At 46.7% G+C, this 19,645-nt stretch overlaps 1 protein-coding gene across 1 annotated transcript in view; it reads right to left on the bottom strand.

The window, feature by feature from the left end:
- Positions 1 to 16,428, bottom strand: part of AFF4 (ALF transcription elongation factor 4) — a 55,099-nt gene extending 38,671 nt beyond the window's left edge. The window contains exon 1 of the mRNA XM_054389311.1: positions 16,402 to 16,428. The gene's annotated coding sequence lies outside the window, so the exon portion shown is untranslated. The remainder of the gene's footprint in view (positions 1 to 16,401) is intronic.
- Positions 16,429 to 19,645: the final 3,217 nt, after the last annotated feature.

Here is a 19,645-nt window from a genome sequence, read left to right as displayed (position 1 = left end):
AAAATGCTGCTTTGTCAACATTGCATACAAATGCAGTCACAAAAGAGCTGTCAGAAAAGGGATAAATTAAAAAAACAAAAATCAAAGATTGGTAGAATTGTTTGGGTTGGAAAAGACCTTTAAAAGCATTAACTCCAAGCATTCTCTACCAAGGCTGGGACTAAACCATGTTCCTCAGCACCACATCTCTGCCTCTTTGAAACACCTCCATGGATGGGGATTCAACCACCCCCCTGGGCAGCCTGCTTCAGTCTTTGAGAACCATTCCAGTGAAGAAGTTTCTTCTGATATCCAACCTAGGCCTCCCCTGGTGCAACTTGAGGCCATTTCCTCTCCTCTTTTGTTTTACAAATCATGGAAGTTTGTTGCTGGCTTAAAAACAAATATTTGTCACCTTATATTAGCAGCTTTTCAGAACAAACAAAGCAAACCTCTTGCTCCCCTCAGCCTTCTTTGCTCCAAGCTGAACAACTCCAGTTCCCTCAGCTGCTCTTCACCAGACCTGTTCTCCAGACCCTTCACCAGCTTCATTGCCCTTTTCTGGACACACTCCAGCACGCCAATGTCCTTCTTGGAGTGAGGGGCCCAAAACCCAACCCAGTACTCAAGGTGTGTCCTCACCAGTGCTCACCAGGGGAAAACTCCTTCTGCACACTCAACAGGGAGACCATCAAGCACTCCAAGAGCTGGATGTGAACAGCTTGTATGCATTCTGAGGGGGAGAGTGCTTCAAAACAGTAAAATTTAAAAACAGAGTTGGCCAAGGTCAGGTTAATGTTTGACACCAGGGAGGGCAGAGCAGAGCTTGCTCTTTGCACAGGCTCTTGCCCTTCCTCCTCAGCTCCCAAACAGCACTGCAATCCCCATGAATGTGCCTGGACTTGCCACTCTCTTAGACAAACGAGCACAAATCCCTCATCGCCGTTAGTCAAGAACTTCACGCTTGTTTTGTAGGAGCACATTGGTAGTTCCAGTGTCTCACTCAAGTGATGATGTAAGTAATTAAAACCTGCTCATTAGTTTTACCTGACAGATTCCCCCTCCAACCCTCAAAACTGGATCAGGTTACGCAGGTATCTGCCAGGTGGCCATCTTCTGCTGGAGAAGTCACCACACTACAGTGGTGGATCAAAGAATGACAGTGATCACTGGTAACTCACCTCAAGTGCTGCATCCAGCTTTGAGGCCCCCAGCACGAGAAGCACATGAACCCACTGGAGCAGGTCCAGAGGAGGCACAAGGATGATTGGAGGACTGGAGAACCTCTCCTATGGGGACAGGCTTTCCTGTGGCTTTGTTGTATCTCAGTGTTCAGTCTTAAGAGGTGTTCTTTGCTTTGAGAGTAGATGATCTCCGAATTCCCTTCCAACCTAAGCCATTCTGTGATTCGCTGAAAATTGTCATTTTCTGCACCTACCACAATGCCAAGTCAGGTAAGGCAGAGGAACCTCAATGTACTCATTCCCAGTAACCAAGCCTCAGCCAGAAGAGGGAAATAAAGCTCATTTCTGCTCTTAGCAAATCAGAATTTCCATTTTGCCTTCCCAAATTTTTGCATTTCTATTTGCTGCATCTTACAATGACAAACCTGCCTGCAGGGGTATGTGGCTTTCTGAACCAAGACAATGATATTCTATCATCTGAAGTTCAGGTTGTGATGCCCTACAGCTCGAATCCAAAAGCACCACAGAGCAGACTGAACCCAACAGAGCTTTGCTGTTCCCTACAAATCATAGAATGGTTTAGGTCAGAAGGGGCCTCAGAGACCATCTACTCCAACCTCCCTGCTGTGGGCAGGGATGCCTCTCAACTAGATTCAGTTGCTCAAGGCCTCATCCAGCCCAGCCTTGAACAGCCCCAGGGAAGAGGTATCCACAACCTCCCTGGGCAGCCTTTTCCAGACTCTCACCACCCTCATATTGAAGAGCTTCTTCCTAAGATCCAGTCTAAACCTCTTCTCCCCAGCTTCAAACCATTCTCCCTTGTCCTCAAGAAAAGTCCCTCTCTAGCCTTCCTTTAGGATCCCTTCATGTATTGGAAGGCAGCTCTAAGGTCTCCCCAGAGTCTTCTCTTCTCCAGGCTAAACAACGCCAACTCCCTCAGTCTATCCTCATAGCAGAGGTGCTTCAGCCTTTGGATCATCTTTGTGGCCCTCCTCTGGACAAATTTGCCTGTCAAACTTCAGTTCAGTTCAACCCCAGACTCAAAGACGACCACTCTCCTCATCTTTTCAGTTCTTCATTGCTCATAGATCCAGTAATTTGCACAGTGCAGAGATGGAGCATCAAAAGCACACTAAATTCACAAGCATCTTTTCATGCCCACACAGGCCAACCAAAGCATATTCTAATACAGTTTCCCAACAAAATTCTGCAGTCTAATTGGGCAGAAACTTAATAACCAAATTCCTGTATCTACATGTTCTTCTGCTTCAACTTTGAAGCCAAGACAATTGGCATTTAAATTTTATTAAGCAACAGTTATTCAGACATTCAACATTAATCTGGCTATTATAGTTCTGACTTCCTCACATTAATTTACTTTCATAAAAGGCATCATTACATCTGAGCATGATGAACTCCATGGCATTAGGATTAAGAAAGGACTCACTTCACAGAAATTCTCTGATAAAGATGGTCTGTGGAAAACTGGAAACAGCAGACAACATTTTAATGAGGTGTCATCTGAAAGAGTAAAAAGATCCCCAAAAAATCACTTTCATTTTAAGGCTCACACAGAATTGAAGAATGATTAAGGCTAGAAAAGACCTTCAAGATTGACTCTAACCATAACCCAACTGCTATGACCTCTAAATTATATCCAGCAGCACCACATCTACAGGCTTCCTGAGCACCTCCAGGGACGGTGACTCCACCACCCCCCTGGGCAGTCTGTTCCAATACCTGACCACTCTCTCAGTAAAGAGATTTTTTTCCAATTTTACAACCTAAACTTCTCCTGGCACACCTTAAACCAATTTCCTCTCGTCCCATCACTAGTACCTTGGGAGAAGAGACCAACACCAGCCTCACTCCAACCTTCTTACAGGGAGCTGCAGAGAGCAATGAGCTCTTCCCTTAGCCTTCTCTTCCCTGCACTAAACAACTCCAGCTCCCTCACCCACTCCTTGTATGATGCCCTCCAAACCCCTCACCAGCCTCACTGCTCTTCTCTGGACACCCACCAGCACCTCAGTATCTTTCCTACCCTGTGGCACCCAGAACTGAACACAGGACTCAAGCTGTGGCCTCACCAGGGCTGAGTACAGAGGCACAACCACCTCCTTGCTCCTGTTGGACACACTGGTTTTGATCCAGGCCGAGATGCTGTTGGCCTTCTTGGCCACCTGGGCACACTCTTGGCTCATCTTCAGCCACTCATCCACCAACACCTCCAGATCCTTTTCCAGAGGTTGCTTTCCAGCCACTCTGCCCCAAGCCTGTGGCATTGCTTGGGGTTATTGTGACCAAAGTGCAGGACCCAGCACTTGGTCTTGTTAAACCTCATCCCATTGGCCTCAGCCCATCAATTTAACCTGTCCAGGTCTCTCTGCAGAGCCTCCCTCAAGCAGATCAACTCCTCCCATCTTAAGAAAACTACATAAAAAGGAGAGAAAAAGTTTATCAGATACATTACCCAGGTTTAACTGCTATTTCCTCCAGCCCTACTTGATACCTGTCTGCAGTGTCACACTTATCTTAGATTTCCTATCACAGCCAAGGTTCACACACTCTGCTGCATAACACACCAAAATGGACACCAGGGCTTGAGATAATAAATTCTGCCACTGTACAAACCACTCAGGTCTTTTGTAGCTGCTGGCAGCAGTAAGGGCTCTTCCACATGATGCTGCTGTATAAACACTGGTAGCACCTCTGCCTCTTCCCCTGGATCTTTCAAGCTCAGCTTATTTCCTAAACACAGATTTTATTTGATGTATCTTCACAACACAAGCATAAGGAATAAAATATTTTGGGGCTATTAAGACATCCTGTGCCCAGCTCTGCTCGGCACCTAAGGCAAAAGGCAATTTTAACACTTCAGAATATAGCAGAGGTGTGGTTCCAGGTACCTCGGTCCACGGCAAGTGCAAAGCAGTTCCCACCCTGTGTCATGCTCCTGCCCCATGCTACTTTCCTGGTTGTGCTGACACACAACTGGAGGTGGTTAAGCTGAATTAGAGAAATCTGTGCAGTTTTGGGGGACAGTGCTGCTTTTAAACCCTCCTTCCTGTGAGCGTGCTGGAGCCCTGGAGCAGGCTGCCCAGCCTAATGGAACGGGTTGCCCGTGGGCATCACAAATGCCCCTGCTCTGGAGATGTTCAAGGCTTTGATCTAGTGGAAGGTGTCCTGGCCCATGAAAGAGGGTTGGAATTAGATGATCTTTGAGGTCCCTTCCAACACAACCATTCTATGAAATCTATGAATCAATGAAGTGAGGGTTGAACTCTTACAGTCCCAGTGGTCCTCATTAGCAGTGACAGGATTTCCAGGGATGCTTTGCATTTTAAAAGATTGAAGTGTTCATAGACCTCTTAAAGTCCACAATTTGGTGTACCAGAAAAGAACTGTCACTGATTCCCCATATTCAGCCCTAACCTGTAGCAAAACGTTTAACAAATTCATCACCATATGCTACCTGCCTAAAACCCACAATTAATATGTGAGTGACATGACAGCTCTGAGACCTGGGACACTTTCTGATCACTTCAAACTTCCTTTTTACATTTAAATACACTAAAGACAACAGCAGATATTAGCCAGATTTTGGAAAAAAACCTCTAGGGAAGAAGAGCATTTAAAATTTGCAGACAAAGAAAAAAAAATTGCAAGGGAAAGGACCAGAACTATCTAGACAGGCAAGTGGAAATTCAGCAGGGAAGCCACAGCTTTGATGTCAGAGCTTCCAAACAAACATTAGTTTAAAAAGTTGGTAGGTTTTAACCTTTCATCCTCCCCACTAAAAGCCACCTGTATTTTAGAATCCCTGTCAGCAGACAGGGAAAAGCATTAACATGGAATCATAGAATGGTTTGGGTTGGAAGGGACCTCCAAGTGTCATCTAGTCCAATCCCCCTGCCGTCAGCAGGGACATCCTCTGCTAGATGAGGACACTGAGGGTGGCAAGACCCTGGCCCAGGTTGCTTAGAGAGGTGAGAAATGCCCCATGCCTGGAACCATTCCAGGCCAGGTTGTCTGGGGCTCTGAGCAACCTGCCTTAATTGCAGACGTCCCTGCTCACTGCAGGGAGGGTCTTAATGACGTTTAAAGGACCCTTGCAATCTAAAGCATTCAATGATTCTATGGTCTTCTGCAGAAGTAAACATTTTTTGATCTACCCAGATCAAAATCTGAACTTCTGCTTTTGATAAACCAGTAAAAGTGTTGTGCAAGCTGGTTCTGAACTGCTCTTCCAAACGTATTTTCAACTATAAGCTAAAAAGCTTGACAGATGTGAAACTGCAAAGCACAGAACCATACCAACAGAGAGAACTTAAAGTCAGTGAGACTCAAAGAATCTTGCCACTAGAGAAAGAAGTCAAGCTTCTTGTCGTATGAAGCTAAAGAAAAACAGAAGCAACCTTGAAAAGCCTTGTCACAATTCAGTTGAATTTCAAAACCCTGGATGCAACAGGGCCAGCTCAGTGAGACCAAGGCTGTCAGAAGCTCAGTTTGCTAAAAGCTCAAAAGTGACATTTGCTAACAGAAGAAAGTGCACAACAAGAACTGCTCCTCATTGCTAAAGCTCCAGGGATGTGGTGGGCAAGCTGCTCTGCAGAGAAGGACCTGAGAGTGCTGGTGGGCAAGTTCATCGTGAGCCAGCAATCTGCTCTTGTGGCCAAGAAAGCAAATGATCACTTGAGATGCACTCAGAAGAGTGTGGCCAGCAGGTTCTTCACCTCTACTCTGCCCTGGTGAGGGCACACCTGCAGTACTGGGACCAGTTCTGGGCTTCCCAGTTCAAGAGAGACAGGGAACTACTGGAGAGAGTCCAGTGGAGGCTACAAAGATGCTGAGAGGCCTGAAGCATCTCTGTGAGGAGGAAAGGCTGAGAGCCCTGGGGCTGTTGAGCCTGGAGAAGAGCAGCCTGAGAGGGGATCTGATCAATGCTCAGCAAGAGCTAAGGGGTTGGGGGGCAAGAAGATGGGGCCAGACTTGTCCTGTCCCTGGGCACCACTGACAAGGGGCAACAGGCACAAACTGGAACCCAAGAGGTCCCATGTGAACAGGAGGAGAATCTTTTGGTGTGAGGCTACTGAAGCATTGGAGCAGGCTGCCCAGAGAGGCTGTGGAGTCTCCTCTGGAAGATTAATCCATTCCCACTTCTGCCCATCTTTAGCTTTCAACTCTGTCAGTAAACCCTGAGTGAATGAATTTTAACATTCCTCTGAATAAACACAAGCTGGCACGTGCTAGGTACCAGGACAGCAGCAGTGCCAGGCATCCCAGGCACATCCCTGCAGCTGTCCCCCCACACACCACACTGCTCCTCAGGCACAGCAAACAGCAAAGGGAGTTATCAAAGAAAAGCCCAAACAAACAACAAAAAAGTCAACATCAGCTATTTGAGCTGATTAGGGACATGAGGAGGACACTGAAAAGATCTTTAAATGCCAGTTCAGGATGGATCTTGCTTTGTGTGGTCATAAATAATGCAGCTTTTGCCTTAGAAAGTTACAGATAAAAATAATTTTTAAAACATATTTTTTGGGGATTTTTTGTGGGTTATTCATGATTAGCAAATTTAAGCCAAAGACTATTTGTTGAAACTCTCTTCTACTAAAACACATTTCCATTAATTATTGGCTAAGAATGTCAGAGTACAAACTTCTTCCTGGTGTAGTTTTGGGGTTTTCTTTCCCTTGTCAAATCTAATTTGTGCAAATATTTCAGCAGAATGAATCAATGCTCCAGGAAAAAAAAAAAACAAAACTTTTCCCCCTTTACCTTTTAAAGGCTAACTGCATCACAGCTTTCAGATCAAAGCTTTAATGAGACACTAATTTATCCTATCAGCATCACAAGGACAAAAGGAAATATAATGGTTCCAAAAGTTCATCAGTCAATTTAAAACAGTATCTGCAGCAGGTCTCCAGCAGCCATGCAGATTTCCAGCTACAGCCAGCATGGGCTGGAAGAGCTACACCCCAGCATTAGTCACTTACACACAAACTGGAAGATTTCATCATAGAATCACAAACTGGTTTGGGCTGGAAGCAACCTTAAAGATCATCTAGTTCCAGCCTGGAGCACTGTGTCCAGTTCTGGTGCCCCCAGCATAAGAGGGACATGGAGCTGCTCGAGTGCATCCAGAGGAGGCCACAAAGATGATCAGAGGGCTGAAGAACCTCCCTTATGAGGACAGGCTGAGAGATTTGAGGCTGTTCAGCCTGGAGAAGAGAAGGGTCCAGGGAGACCTTAGAGCAGCCTTCCAGTACCTGAGGGGGCTACAGGAGAGCTGGGGAGGGACTTCGTACAAGGGCTTGTAGTGACAATACAACAGAAAATAGATTGAAGATGGAAGAGGGGAGATGTAGACTAGAAATTAGGAAGAAATTCTTTCCAGTGAGGATGGTGAGACACTGGAACAGGTTGCCTAGGGAGACTGTGGATGTCCCCTCCCTAGAGGTGTTCAAGGCCAGGTTGGACGTTGCCTTGAGCAACCTGGGCTAGTGGGAGGTGTCCCTGCCCATGGCAGGGGAGTTGGAACTAGATGACCTTAAGGATCCCTTCCAACCTAAACCCTTCTATGAAACTTTGTAAAATTAAACACTTTTCAATTACAGCAGCTTCCAGCACGTTCCTATCCCTATTTCTGCCAAAATGCAATACAACTGGAATTAACTTTAATTGCTCCTCTATTAGGTCCTTTAACCCATTTCCCCATATTCCATTTTCCTGAAATTTTCATCCTGATGACTCAACCTCTCAGCCCTGGACTCTAACCAAGTTTTTTTTTTTTTTTTTTCAAATCATCTTTAAATAAGGAAATGCTTATGCTGATAGTAATGGAACACTGCAAGAGGACATTGGCAAATTTCTGCTCTTTCTTTCTCTCCCAGAAACTCTGGTTACTCCCCTGCCCACAAATACACCACACAAAACTAAATTCTCATTTTGATGCGTCTGCTTTTTTTATTTATTTTTGGAGGGGGGAGGGGTTGATTTTACCCTTCCCTATAGGAAAAATCCTCCTTCAGTAGGTCTGCAGCCAAACTGCACAAAGAGAATTGTGGATTCTTATCTCCTCATCCTACTCGCTTTAATGATTTGTGCACATCAAAGCCTGATTAAAACCATTTAAGTACTTCCATCACTGAAATCTCTTTAAGATCTTCTGGAAATTAAATTAAGAAACAGCAACAACAAAAACACAAACATGTGAGTGCACAATTATGATCAAGCTATTGAGCTTCTCTAGCAACATTAGCATAGAAAGTGACACAGTTCAGTATTCCGAAGCATCATTTCCATCCAACATCTCACAGATGATAAATAAAAGTATTAAAAATCCATTTTTAAAAAACAGACACTTGCAACAGGATGGCACTAGGGGAAGTGCATTCTAAGCTTCTGAGTTGTTCTACGCAGCCCAAGAGGGAAAAAAGCCCCAAAGCGAAGTGCCTGCTGGGGTAAATAAAAGCCACGGCAACTTGTTTCCAGATTTTCTGATGCTGGAGAAGCAGTCACACTAACATTGCCTTTTATGGCTTGAGGGTGGTTGCACGTTTATCTGACTGTGTGACTATCTATGGCTAGGTGCCTACCATCTCGTTATCGCCACACTTGACACAGCCAGGAGAGGAACAACACATCTGCTCTCTTTTCCTCCCTCATATTCCTTTCATTGCTGTCTTTGAAGCACACTTCCATTTCTCACAGCATTGCCTGCCCACAGATTCAACTCTCCAAGGAAAGATTCACAGGTACCTGCAACACTTGCATGAGAAAGTAGGAAAGAGACTGCTCACAGAATGGCTTTGGTTGGAAGGGACCTCAGAGATCATCTACTTCAACCTCCTGGCCATGGGCAGGGATGCCTCTCAACTAGGCCAGGCTGCTCAAGGCTTCATCCAGCCTGGCCTTCAACACCCCCAGGGAGGGGGCATCCACAACCACTCTGGGCAGCCTATTCCAGAGTCTCACCACCCTTGTACTGAAGAACTTCTTCCTGAGATCCAGACTAAACCCAACGTCCCTCTAAAACCATTCTTCTGAGTCCTATCACTCGATACCCTTAAGAAAAGTCCCTCAATGGCCTTCTTGTAGAATCCCTTCAGGTATTGCAAGGCAGTGTGAAATTTCAGCAGGAACCAAAACTGTTGAGGGAAGTATGATTGATAATGGATTGAAGCTCGAGGAGGGCAGATTTAGACTGGAGATTAGGAAGAAATTCTTTCCAGTGAGGAGTGAGTGGCAAGACATTGGAACAGGTTGCCCAGGGAGGCTGTGGACACCTCTTCCCTGGAGGTGTTCAAGGCCAGGTTGGATGAGGCCTTGAGCAACCTGGGCTAGTGGAAGATGGCCCTGCCCATAGCAGGGGGGTGGAAATGGATTATCTTCAAGGTACCTTTCAATCCAAACCATTCCATGAATCTATGAAGTATCTACTTTGGTGAAACCTCAGAATCCAAGCCAAGGACAAGTTCAAACAGCTCTTTCCTGTCCAAGGACCACTTTTGAACTGGTCACTGGATAGAAACATGATTCTCCCAAAGCTTGGTTCTAAAAATTAAATATTTCCTTTAAATTGGCAAGAGTATATAAATAAAATGATATATGATGCAACTATGGTAAGATATCAAGTCCTCACCTCCATTTCCAGGAGATGACAATGTTACAGTGTACCAAAACCTGGCACTTTCTCATTTTAACACCACACACAGTAATAGTTTCTTACATTTAGAATCATTAAATTTCAGGAGTCACTTTGGTTTGACCCATTCTCTACTCTTCCCACCTCCAGCACTCACCCTTGAGAGGTTCAGGAGGAGCTCAGGCATTTCACAGATTGCACTGGGCTGGAAGGGACCCTTAAAAGGCCATCTTGTCCAACCCCCCTGCAGTCAGCAAGCACACCTCCAACTAGATCAGGCTGCTAAGGGCTCCATTGAGTCTGACCTTGAATGTCTCCAGGGTTAGGGCCTCCATCACATCCCTGGGCAACTCCTCCAGTATTTCACCACTCTCCCTGTGAAGAACTTCTTCCTTATGTCTCATCTAAATCTACCCTTCTCCAGTTTCAAACCATTGCCCCTCATCCTATTACCACAGGCCCTTCTGAACACTCCCTTCCCAGCCTTCTTGTAGGCCCCTTTCTAATATTGAAATTCAAATACTGAATTCCAGTTACAGTTCTGCCCCTCCATGAACAAAGCACTAAACTTAAAAGCTGAGGAAAATTCTGATTCCAGTCCAAAAGGCAAACATCTTAAAGCCACTCTTGGAGACAGCAGATAAAGAGGGAAACACCAACCCTCTGCTGGAAAATAGTTAACACTAAAGAGAACCACATCATTCAACTGGCCTGATATCTACTACATCTGGTCTTTATGTCTCCCACTTTAGTACTGGGATTAAATGGCAAGAAGCTGCTGTGAGGCTGCAGAGACCACCACCCAGGCACAGGGAGAGATTAGGAATGATAAAACAGTTTCTTCCTAAAACCCATCATTGTTCCAGGATAGTAAAATGACACTTTGTTTAGTTGTAAAACATGGAAAGCAACCCCTCCAAGTAAATTACAAATAAATGTTATGCCATGAATAAAAAACGAAGATGCTGTTGGGCCTGGGCACCAGAGCTCACTAGTGCAGGGAAGTTTTTCTAAATGAGCTGTTAACAGAAGAAAATTAGTTCAAGACTTCAGGGCAAGAACTTCTCTTATTCACTGTTTGTACAGTACTGAGCAGAAGATTTTTTCTTCTCTCCTTTTTGCCTGTCAGTACCTGATGCTGCTGCCAGTTAATAAGCAGGGTTCTACACTCCTCAGCAAGAATTAATGAATCAAGAAAGAGCAAGAGACATGACAACTTGAAGAATCACAAGCTAATGCACTTTGGGAGAAAATAGAGCTCACCACATGAGTGAGAAGAGAGGGCTGAAATACAAAGCTGGAGAAAGAAACTTGGAAAGTTGTAAGAATTTGAGAGCCTGGGGAGATGGCAGCCACCAAATGAGACATGAGTGCATGAGGCAAACAATGTCACAGCTACGGGGAAAGGGGAATTTCGGAGGGCACGTAGGATCCTGGCAGAGAACCAGAGAAGGAAGCAAGCTGTGCTGCAGCTGTGTGCTGTGCCAGGCACCTCTGCCACAGTCAGAGACAACACCAGCTCACAGAATGGTAGGGATGGGAAGGGACATCCACAGATCAAGTCCAACCCCTCTGCCAAGGCAGAGTCACCTAGAGGAGGTCACACAGGAACACATCCAGGTGGGGTTTGAATGTCTCCAAAGCAGGAGGCTCCACCACCTCTCTGAGCAGCTTGCTCCAGGGCTCCAGCACCCTTAAATTAAAGAAGTTACTCCTCATGGAACTTCTGTTGCAGCTTGTGCCCATTACCCCTTGTCCTGTCACTGGGCACCACTGAACAAAGCCTGGTCCCATCCTCCTGACACCCACCCTTGAAGTATTGATCAGCATTGACGAGATCCAACCCCAGTCTGCTCTTTTCCAGACTAAAAAAGCCCCAACTCCATCAGTCTTTCAACATCACAGAGATTTTCCAGTCGCCTCAGCATCTTTACAGCTCTGTGCCATACCCTCTCTGGCAAGTCCCTGTCCTTATTTCAGAGAGCACCAAACCAAGCATTCCAAATGGGAGACATCCAGTCTACAGGGGCATGTAAATTGAGTATATAAAAAGAGGATCGACCTGGATTCCCACAGAGGATGATCCACAGCAAGAGAGGAGCACTGTTTTAAAACTGCAGGCTGACAAAACTTTGGGGAAGAGCTTTGTGACAGGAAGGACACAGCCTGAGCAGTTATGTTTCCTAAACATCATTTCACAAGCTGGAGAGCATCCTGGCAATCATTAGTAACTACAGAAAAGTCCTGCAAGAGAAGAGTAACAGCCAGAGAAGTTCTTTCATATTCAGTTTTGCAACTCATATTCATAGAATGGTTTGGGTTGGAAGGTGTGAAGATCTTAAAGATCATCCAGTTCCAACCACCCTGCCATGGGCAGGGACATCCACTAGACCAGGCTGCTCAAGGCCTCATCCATCCTGGCCTTGAACACCTCCAGGGAGGGAGCATCCACAGCCTCCCTGGGCAATCTGTTCCAGTGTCTCACCACCCTCACTGGAAAGAAGTTCTTCCTAATCTCCAGTCTAAATCTTCCCTCCTTGAGCTTCAATCCATTTTGTATTGTCCTTTCACTACAAGTCCTTGAAAAAGTCCCTCCCTATCTCTCCTGGAGCCCCTCTTCAGGTACTGGAAGGCTAAACAACCCCAAACCTCTAAGCCTGTCCCCACAGGAGAAGTTCTTCAGCCCTCTGATCATCTTTGTGGCCTCTGGATGCACTCCAGCAGCTCCAAGCGCTTCTTATGCTGGGGGCACCAAAACTGAATGCAGTGCTCCAGGTGGGGGTCTCACCAGCAAAGAACAAAGGGGATGAATCATCTCCCTTGTCCTTCTGCTCACACTTCTTTTGGTGCAGCCCAGGACACAGGCTGTATGCACCTGATCTCCTCCTTTATTTCAACACAGCAATAGATTTTACACATTTCTAACGCACTTATCTAGTGGCAAAGTTTCCTGACTCGTTTCTAGAGTTTCTCTTCATCCTATAGCCTCCCCCCACAATTTGGGACTTTTTTTTTTTCCACTGCTTAGCAAAGATGCCATCAAACATCACCTCCTTCTTGACACAAACTCCAAAATAAACATTGAGTCATAAGCACAGGTGGACTTCCTTGCTTCTGCTGAAGGTAACAATGTCAGAGTACAAGGGACAGTGGCTTTATGTTGAAAGAAGGGAGATTTAGACTCAAGATTAGGAAAAAATTCTTCACAATGAGGGTAGTGAGACACTGGAACAGGCTGCCCAGGGAAGTTGTGGATGTCCCCTCCCTGGAGGTGTTCAAGGCCAGGCTGGATGAGGCCTTGAGCAACCTGAGCTAGTGGAAGGACATGTGTCCCTGCCCATGGCAGGGGTGTTGGAACTAGATGATCTTCAAGGTCCCTTCCAACCCAAACCATTCTATCATGCTATGATTCTACAATTCTACTAACACAAGAGAATGGAAATACACCTGTAGAGCAAACCACATGTGTGTAAGAATCCAAAATTATGTGCCCAAGAACAATTAATGCAGCAGAAAAAAAAAACATCAGAGTCACTAAAATCTCCCTGTTAGTCTTACATCCTCACACAGGTAGGCTCTGAACACAGCACTGTGCAACCAACTCTCCTCCCAGCAATATGTACACGTTGCTGCTGGTAGAGGTGACCTCTTGAAAGATGCTGGCATTCGTTCCACACCCAAGCAGGGCAAAACCTGCCTATTCTGTGTGCTGATTTCATGTCTCAGCTCTCAAGGTTCAGCCTCAGACATGGGTATCACTGGTTACTATTTCTACCCTCAACAATGTAATTTCTTTTGACCCACAGCCAGGGGAGGTTTAGGTTGGACATGAGGAACAATTTCTTTCCTGCAAGAGTGGTCAGGTGTTGGAACAGGCTGCCCAGAGTGGTGGAGTCACCATCCCTGGAGGTGTTCAAGAAATGTGTGGACATGGCACCTGGGGACATGGTTTAGTGTCCCTAGTGGTGTTGGGTTGATGGTTGAACTCAGTGATCTTAGAGGGCTTTTCTAACCCAAACCATTCTGTAATAGTAATGATTTAAAAACTCTTGAGAGGATGATCAGAATGAAGGGAGCCATCAAAAGCAGATTGGAGCAGTTATGGCACTGAAAATACAGAGGAGATGTGGGACAATAGTTTCATCATTAGTTGGTCATAAAGTCCCTTTTCTGCTTCAGCAGATATTGTGAACTGCTCTCAGTCAGAAAACACAAAAGTCCTACATCTCGAGTCACATTCAACATCCAGGAGAAACCAGGGTGGAAAATAAAGTGCAGCAGAACATCCTCACCAGCAGCTGTGAGCTAGAAAAGGAAAAAGGAACCACTGCCTACGTGCCAACTTATTACGTACCAACCGTGATGCCAGGACGGATTTCTGCTGCAAGTGCTTCTCTACAAACCCTGAACAAGGCAGTGTGTGGCACTTGCAGTTAAAAACATGGGGCATCTTCTCATCAAGGAGTTGGATCATCACCATGCAAAAGCTTTTGTACATTCCAGCTTACTAAAAAGACAGGCAAGGGACAGCTCACTGAAGTTTTATCATGCTTTATCAAGTTCAGATCACTATGACTGGGAAGAACACAAACCACACAACTGGATTGTTTTTTTTCCTGTTTCGGTGTGCTTTCCTGCACAAAAAAACTACCCCAGGGGCTCTGTCTCACTCTCACCATGTTTGAGACATAGGAGAAAAGTCATAAAATGAGACATGCAGAGATGTGTGAAGAAAATATTAGGAAGCTGAAACCATCTGGGGGACTACAGTTGAAGTTTATTGTTTTCTTTCATGATAGTTAAAGATGTCAGCCAGAGATCTTGCTCTGGCACAAAGCTGCAAATACAGAGTTATGAAATCATTAAAACTAAGGCTGGTATATTAATAAAGCCAAGATATGAATAATTCCCAAAGATAACGTTTTCTACCTTGTTCCTGACCAACAAGAACCACTGAGGAGCCACTGTGTAACTCGACTACAATGCCCACACATAGCACCTCTGTGACTAAGCCTCTGCATGTCTGCCTTGCTGAGGCAGACGACACAACAGCAGTGCTCTGAGGTTAATAGTGTTTCCTCTCATTAAAGGAGATAAAATGACAGATCAAGCCTACAACCACTCCTCCAAAGCACTTGCCTGGACCCTGTTTCACAATAACACCCCCAGGGTGCAAAGCAGAGGGTTCCAGCGACTGAAATAAAGAGTTCTAAAGAAATGTGGGGAACTAGAAACAGACCCAAGAGGAGAAGTTCAGGCTAAGGTGACAAAGAAAAAAGCCCAGGCTTGAGCAGAACAAGTTGATTTCAGAGTACTGATGCTGAGTAAGTGCCTGCTCAGCTCACACAGAGGCAAGTGGGAGGTCTGACTGACATCCACGGAAACATGAACGTTTAAAACCATCAGAGTCTTCAGAAGTAAATGATCAATAAGGCCAAAATAAGCAGAGGAGATGAGCTTGTCAAACAGAGAGGCCCCCACCTGCAAAGCGAAGTTCTCTTTTCATTAGAACATCATCTTTTTTTGGCTGTATAGAAGTACTTCCATTTACCCCCAACATGAAAATAAGCACTTAGTTCAAGAAGAGAATGAAAGACAGAGCAGCCCACAGTACCAGTATCTGCGTTACAAGTCCCAACACTTTCTTGTTCTCTTCACTGTTAAAAAAGGAAAGCAAAGAAAAACACCCAAATAGCACTTGTCAGCCCAGCTTTCAGAGACGTTTGGGGATGGCTCTTTTGATTCCAAAGTGTAACACAGCCCTGCTCAGGGATGAGCTTTATGTAACAACTATCTAGTCACTCGCAAACAGGGTGTGAGCCTGTGTCAATAACCCTGAGCCTCCCTTCTGACCTTTGGCAGCACCTACCCAGAGCCATTTCCTCTGACCACCAGTAGCACCCAGCCTCCCCCAGCCCTGCTCGCTCTATCCCAAGAGCTGCTCAGGGCCTAAAACGCAGAGTGCAAAGGGAAGGGAACAAAGCCCTGACGTCAATTACTGGAAAAGGATTAAACCCATCAGCTCAGAGCGGGGAATGCACCGGCCCCACCAGCACAAATAACCACCCCAAATGTCCGTTTTCGGGGGGGTCACCCAGGTTTCGCCCTGTAGTGAAAGGAATCTGATGAGACAGGCCAGTGCATTCGCCCACCTCCGTTCCCGCCGGTTGTGGAAGTCCCCTCGCCGTAAAGGTATTCGGGGAAACACGGCGGACCGGCGGTTTGGAGCGGGCGAGATGCGCCATTAAACGGGCGATTCCCAACGGCCGGAACCACCACCCGGCGGCACGGGAACGTCGCGGGGGGGAGAATGGGGCCCGCGCAGGTAACGCTGGCACAGAGAACCGGAGATGGCTCCGGGCCTGGGAGGGCGGGCCGAGAAAGCTCCCGAGAAGTGAGCCGGAGAACGGGCAGGGGAAGCAGAGCAGGCTCTCGACGGCGGCCGCTACCGGGATTCTGCCCTTCCCCCGAGCCGACGGGGATGGCAACGGAGGTGCCAGTCTCGGCGTGTCCCTTTGCCCCGTGGCGAGTCCCCTGTGCCCCACGACCGGCCCGGGTGCCCCCCAACCCCCGGCCGCGTCTCACCTCCGTTCGCCGCTCCGCTAGGCCCGGACCATTTCCTGGCTGCCGCCACCGGCCCGCCGGGTGGGGAGGGGGGAGTGTGGGGGCGAGACGAAGACGTCCGAGGAGCGGGGGCTCCGCCGCCGACTCACTGACCGCCCCGAGGTGCGCAGGGGTAAACTCGACCCCCGACGGGGGAACGAGGCCCGGGGAAAGGGGGGAGCGGCTCACAGGCGGGAGGAGACGGCGGCTCCCCAGGGGTCCCGCCGCTCCATCGCGGGACGGGGCCGGGCGGGCGGCGAGACAAGGCGAAGCGAGGTCGGGGAGAGGCCAGCGAACGTACGGCCTGAGCAACTCTCAGCCCCTGGCCCGGCTCCGTCCTCCCTTCTCCCGTCCTGCCGGGCCGCGGCTCCTCCCGCAGCCGGGCACTCGCCTCTCCCGGCAGCCCCCGCGCCGCCGCAGCCCCGCCGCCGCTCACGTGACCCGCCGACAGGGGGACTTCGCGGACACGTGACACGGCGCGAAGCGCGAGAGGGGCGGTGCGTGCTTCAGCCGCGCTTCCTCGCGGCGAGCGTCACGTGGCAGAGCTGGCGCGCGCCCCGCCCCCTGGTGGCGGGGGGCGAGGCCTCGGCGGGGCCCAGCGCTCAGAACGGCTTGGAAAGGGGTTGAAAGGTTCCCACACACCCCAGTCTTCGTAAAGGATGGAGGCTTTCAGTGTAAGTGTCGCGCTGCTGAAGAATTCACCTCCCTTCTGTTGTCACTTCACATTTCTCCCACAGTTTAAGGGGTGATTTGATAGATGAAAATGAATTAACATGACAGGGAATAAAGCAGTCAGCAATAATTACCTGCTGCTCAAGGCAAGCACAGACAGGCCCTATTTCTTTTTTAAACGAGTACAGCAATTGCCTGAATCTTAATCTTTTACAAGTATAGACTAGGATGTTTCAATTGCAGAGAGACCCTTCATATAAAAAGTGGTGCGAAACAACAATAACAGTTTAAATCTGGAGCCCCTCTCAAACTGTTCTTAGGTGGTTTGTTTCAGTTAAATTTGAAGCCTGTTATGATGCGGAAATATAACCAACACCATAACAAAACATGAGCAAATTGGGGTGGAGCCCAAACTCTGTGAAAATTAAATGCATCTTTATTACTTCTTTTATAGGGGCAGGGAAGGCACAAGGGCCTCTTTGAGAAGGTAACTCTGCACTGTAAATAATGGAAAGGACAGGAAATAATAAAAATACCCTGCTCCTATCAGATTTCAAATGTTTCTAGAATTATGCCAGTAGGATTTTTGATACAACAAATCTCAAAAGTCAAACTTAAGTCCTGATATTAAGTTTCATATTACACACACAACCCTCGATTAACAAAACAAGGCTGTGAAACTCACACCGCTAATGCCTAACTGTGTGGATAAAGGCAGAGCTTGAATAAATACAACTTCATAAAAATAAATTAAATCCATAGGGTTAAGGTAGGTTGAATCATTTCTTTATAAATCAAATCCATCTGACAGCAAAAGTCCTATTTATTAAGGACTCCTCCCTAAAGAAATTAATCAATCCATCAATCCACAAGAGACTGCATAATGCAGTTTCACTAAGGGCACCCCAAAACCTGTTTCTAGCTGACAGATGTTTGATTTAATGAAGGCCTGCACTAGAAGATCAGGTTGTCTCTCCCTTCTACTGCTCTCCTGTCAGTTTGCAGCGTTTCTCCTTGAAATGTGATGCCTTTTCCCCAGGCTGTTTTTCTACTCCACTGCATCAATTGGTTCCCTCCAATTAGGGATGGCAGCTTTCCTTGTAATTGGAAGGATTAAACTCAGGCTGTTCAGAGCTACACAGGTCTCATGTAACTCCTTAACTAGGAATTATTACATTTATTAGTGTGTTTTTAAAAAGAATTAATGATCTTTGGTACTTAACCCAGAGCTTGGGAAGACAGTAATTAAAGAAATACCTTTCCTGTTGACAAAAATACAGTAAATTGAATCAGATTCACAGATTGCATCAGGTTGGAAGGGACTCTCAAAGGTCATCTTGTCCAACTGCTCTGCAGTAACCACAGACATCTTCAACTAGATCAGGCTGCCCAGAGCCACATCCAGGAAGAAATCAGGATGTGATCTAGTGAAAGATGAACTGGTAAAGGCTCTTGATGTGCTGTTGGGTTTTACTCTGTAAAATAAAAATATGTGGAAAAAAATTAAACAGGGTAATTAAAAAATAAATCAAGCAAAACATTGTATGTTAAAGATTAAAAAAATAAATCTGAGCATAGAGTGCCTTCAGGTTGGTCTCAGACTTAACCAGCAGTTGGCAGGATGAGATATCCAGTGACAGTGGCAAGCCAGCTCTTTGAATCTCCCCTCATGAGCCAACAGTAGACAACAAATAAAACCAAGGTCTCCTTAGTATCATCTGCCCTCATCCCAGATCCTACTGACAGGACCCAACCTACAGAAGCATTTCCTTTTGTCTTTGTGAAAGGACCCAATTTGTCTGGCTGCAGACACCAAACAGACTGATGGATGAAAAGAACAGCCCTTCAAATTCAGTGACAAGATTTAGTGCTTAGTCCTTGTCTGACAAACTTCTTTCTTGGCAGAGAGGACATAATAGGGAAAAGCAATACAGAAAAACAGAATTGGTTTGGTTGGAAGAGACCTTTAAGATCAAGTCCAAGCACTAACATTGCCAGGTCACCACTAAACCATGGCCCCTCAGCACACCTTCACAGCCTTCAAATCCCTCCAAGGATGGGGACTCCACCACTGCCCTGGGCATCCTGGGCCAGGCCTTGACAAGTCTTTCCATGAAGAAATTGTTCCTCATGTCCAACCTAAAGCTCCCTTGGGGCAATCTGAGGCTATTTCCTCTAATCCTATCAACTTGTGAGAACAGACCAACTCCACCTTGCTCAAACCTCCTTTCAGGGACCTGTATACTTGTGTGAAGCACTTCTGATGGAACCATCTGCACACACAGACCAGCAGCTGTTCTGAACAGGGTGGCAAAGGTAGCTGAGCCTCAGTCTTCATCCCCTCCCTTCAGAATGACTGTTCATCCTCCTTCTGCTCAAACCCCCTGCTGCCACCCAGCTCAGTGTCAACCAAACTGAAGCCTAGATTCATAAAGTTTGGGTGGGAAGGAACCTTCAGGATCATCTAGTTCCAACTCCATTGCCATGGACAGGGACACCTTCCACTTCCCCATCCAACCTGCCCTTGAACACCTCCAGGGAGGTGGCATCCACA

This window comes from Indicator indicator, chromosome 18 (assembly GCF_027791375.1).
Source record: "Indicator indicator isolate 239-I01 chromosome 18, UM_Iind_1.1, whole genome shotgun sequence".
Lineage (NCBI taxonomy): Eukaryota > Metazoa > Chordata > Aves > Piciformes > Indicatoridae > Indicator > Indicator indicator.
Note: the sequence above shows the minus strand (reverse complement) of the source record. Positions and strands in the feature narration are given on the sequence as shown.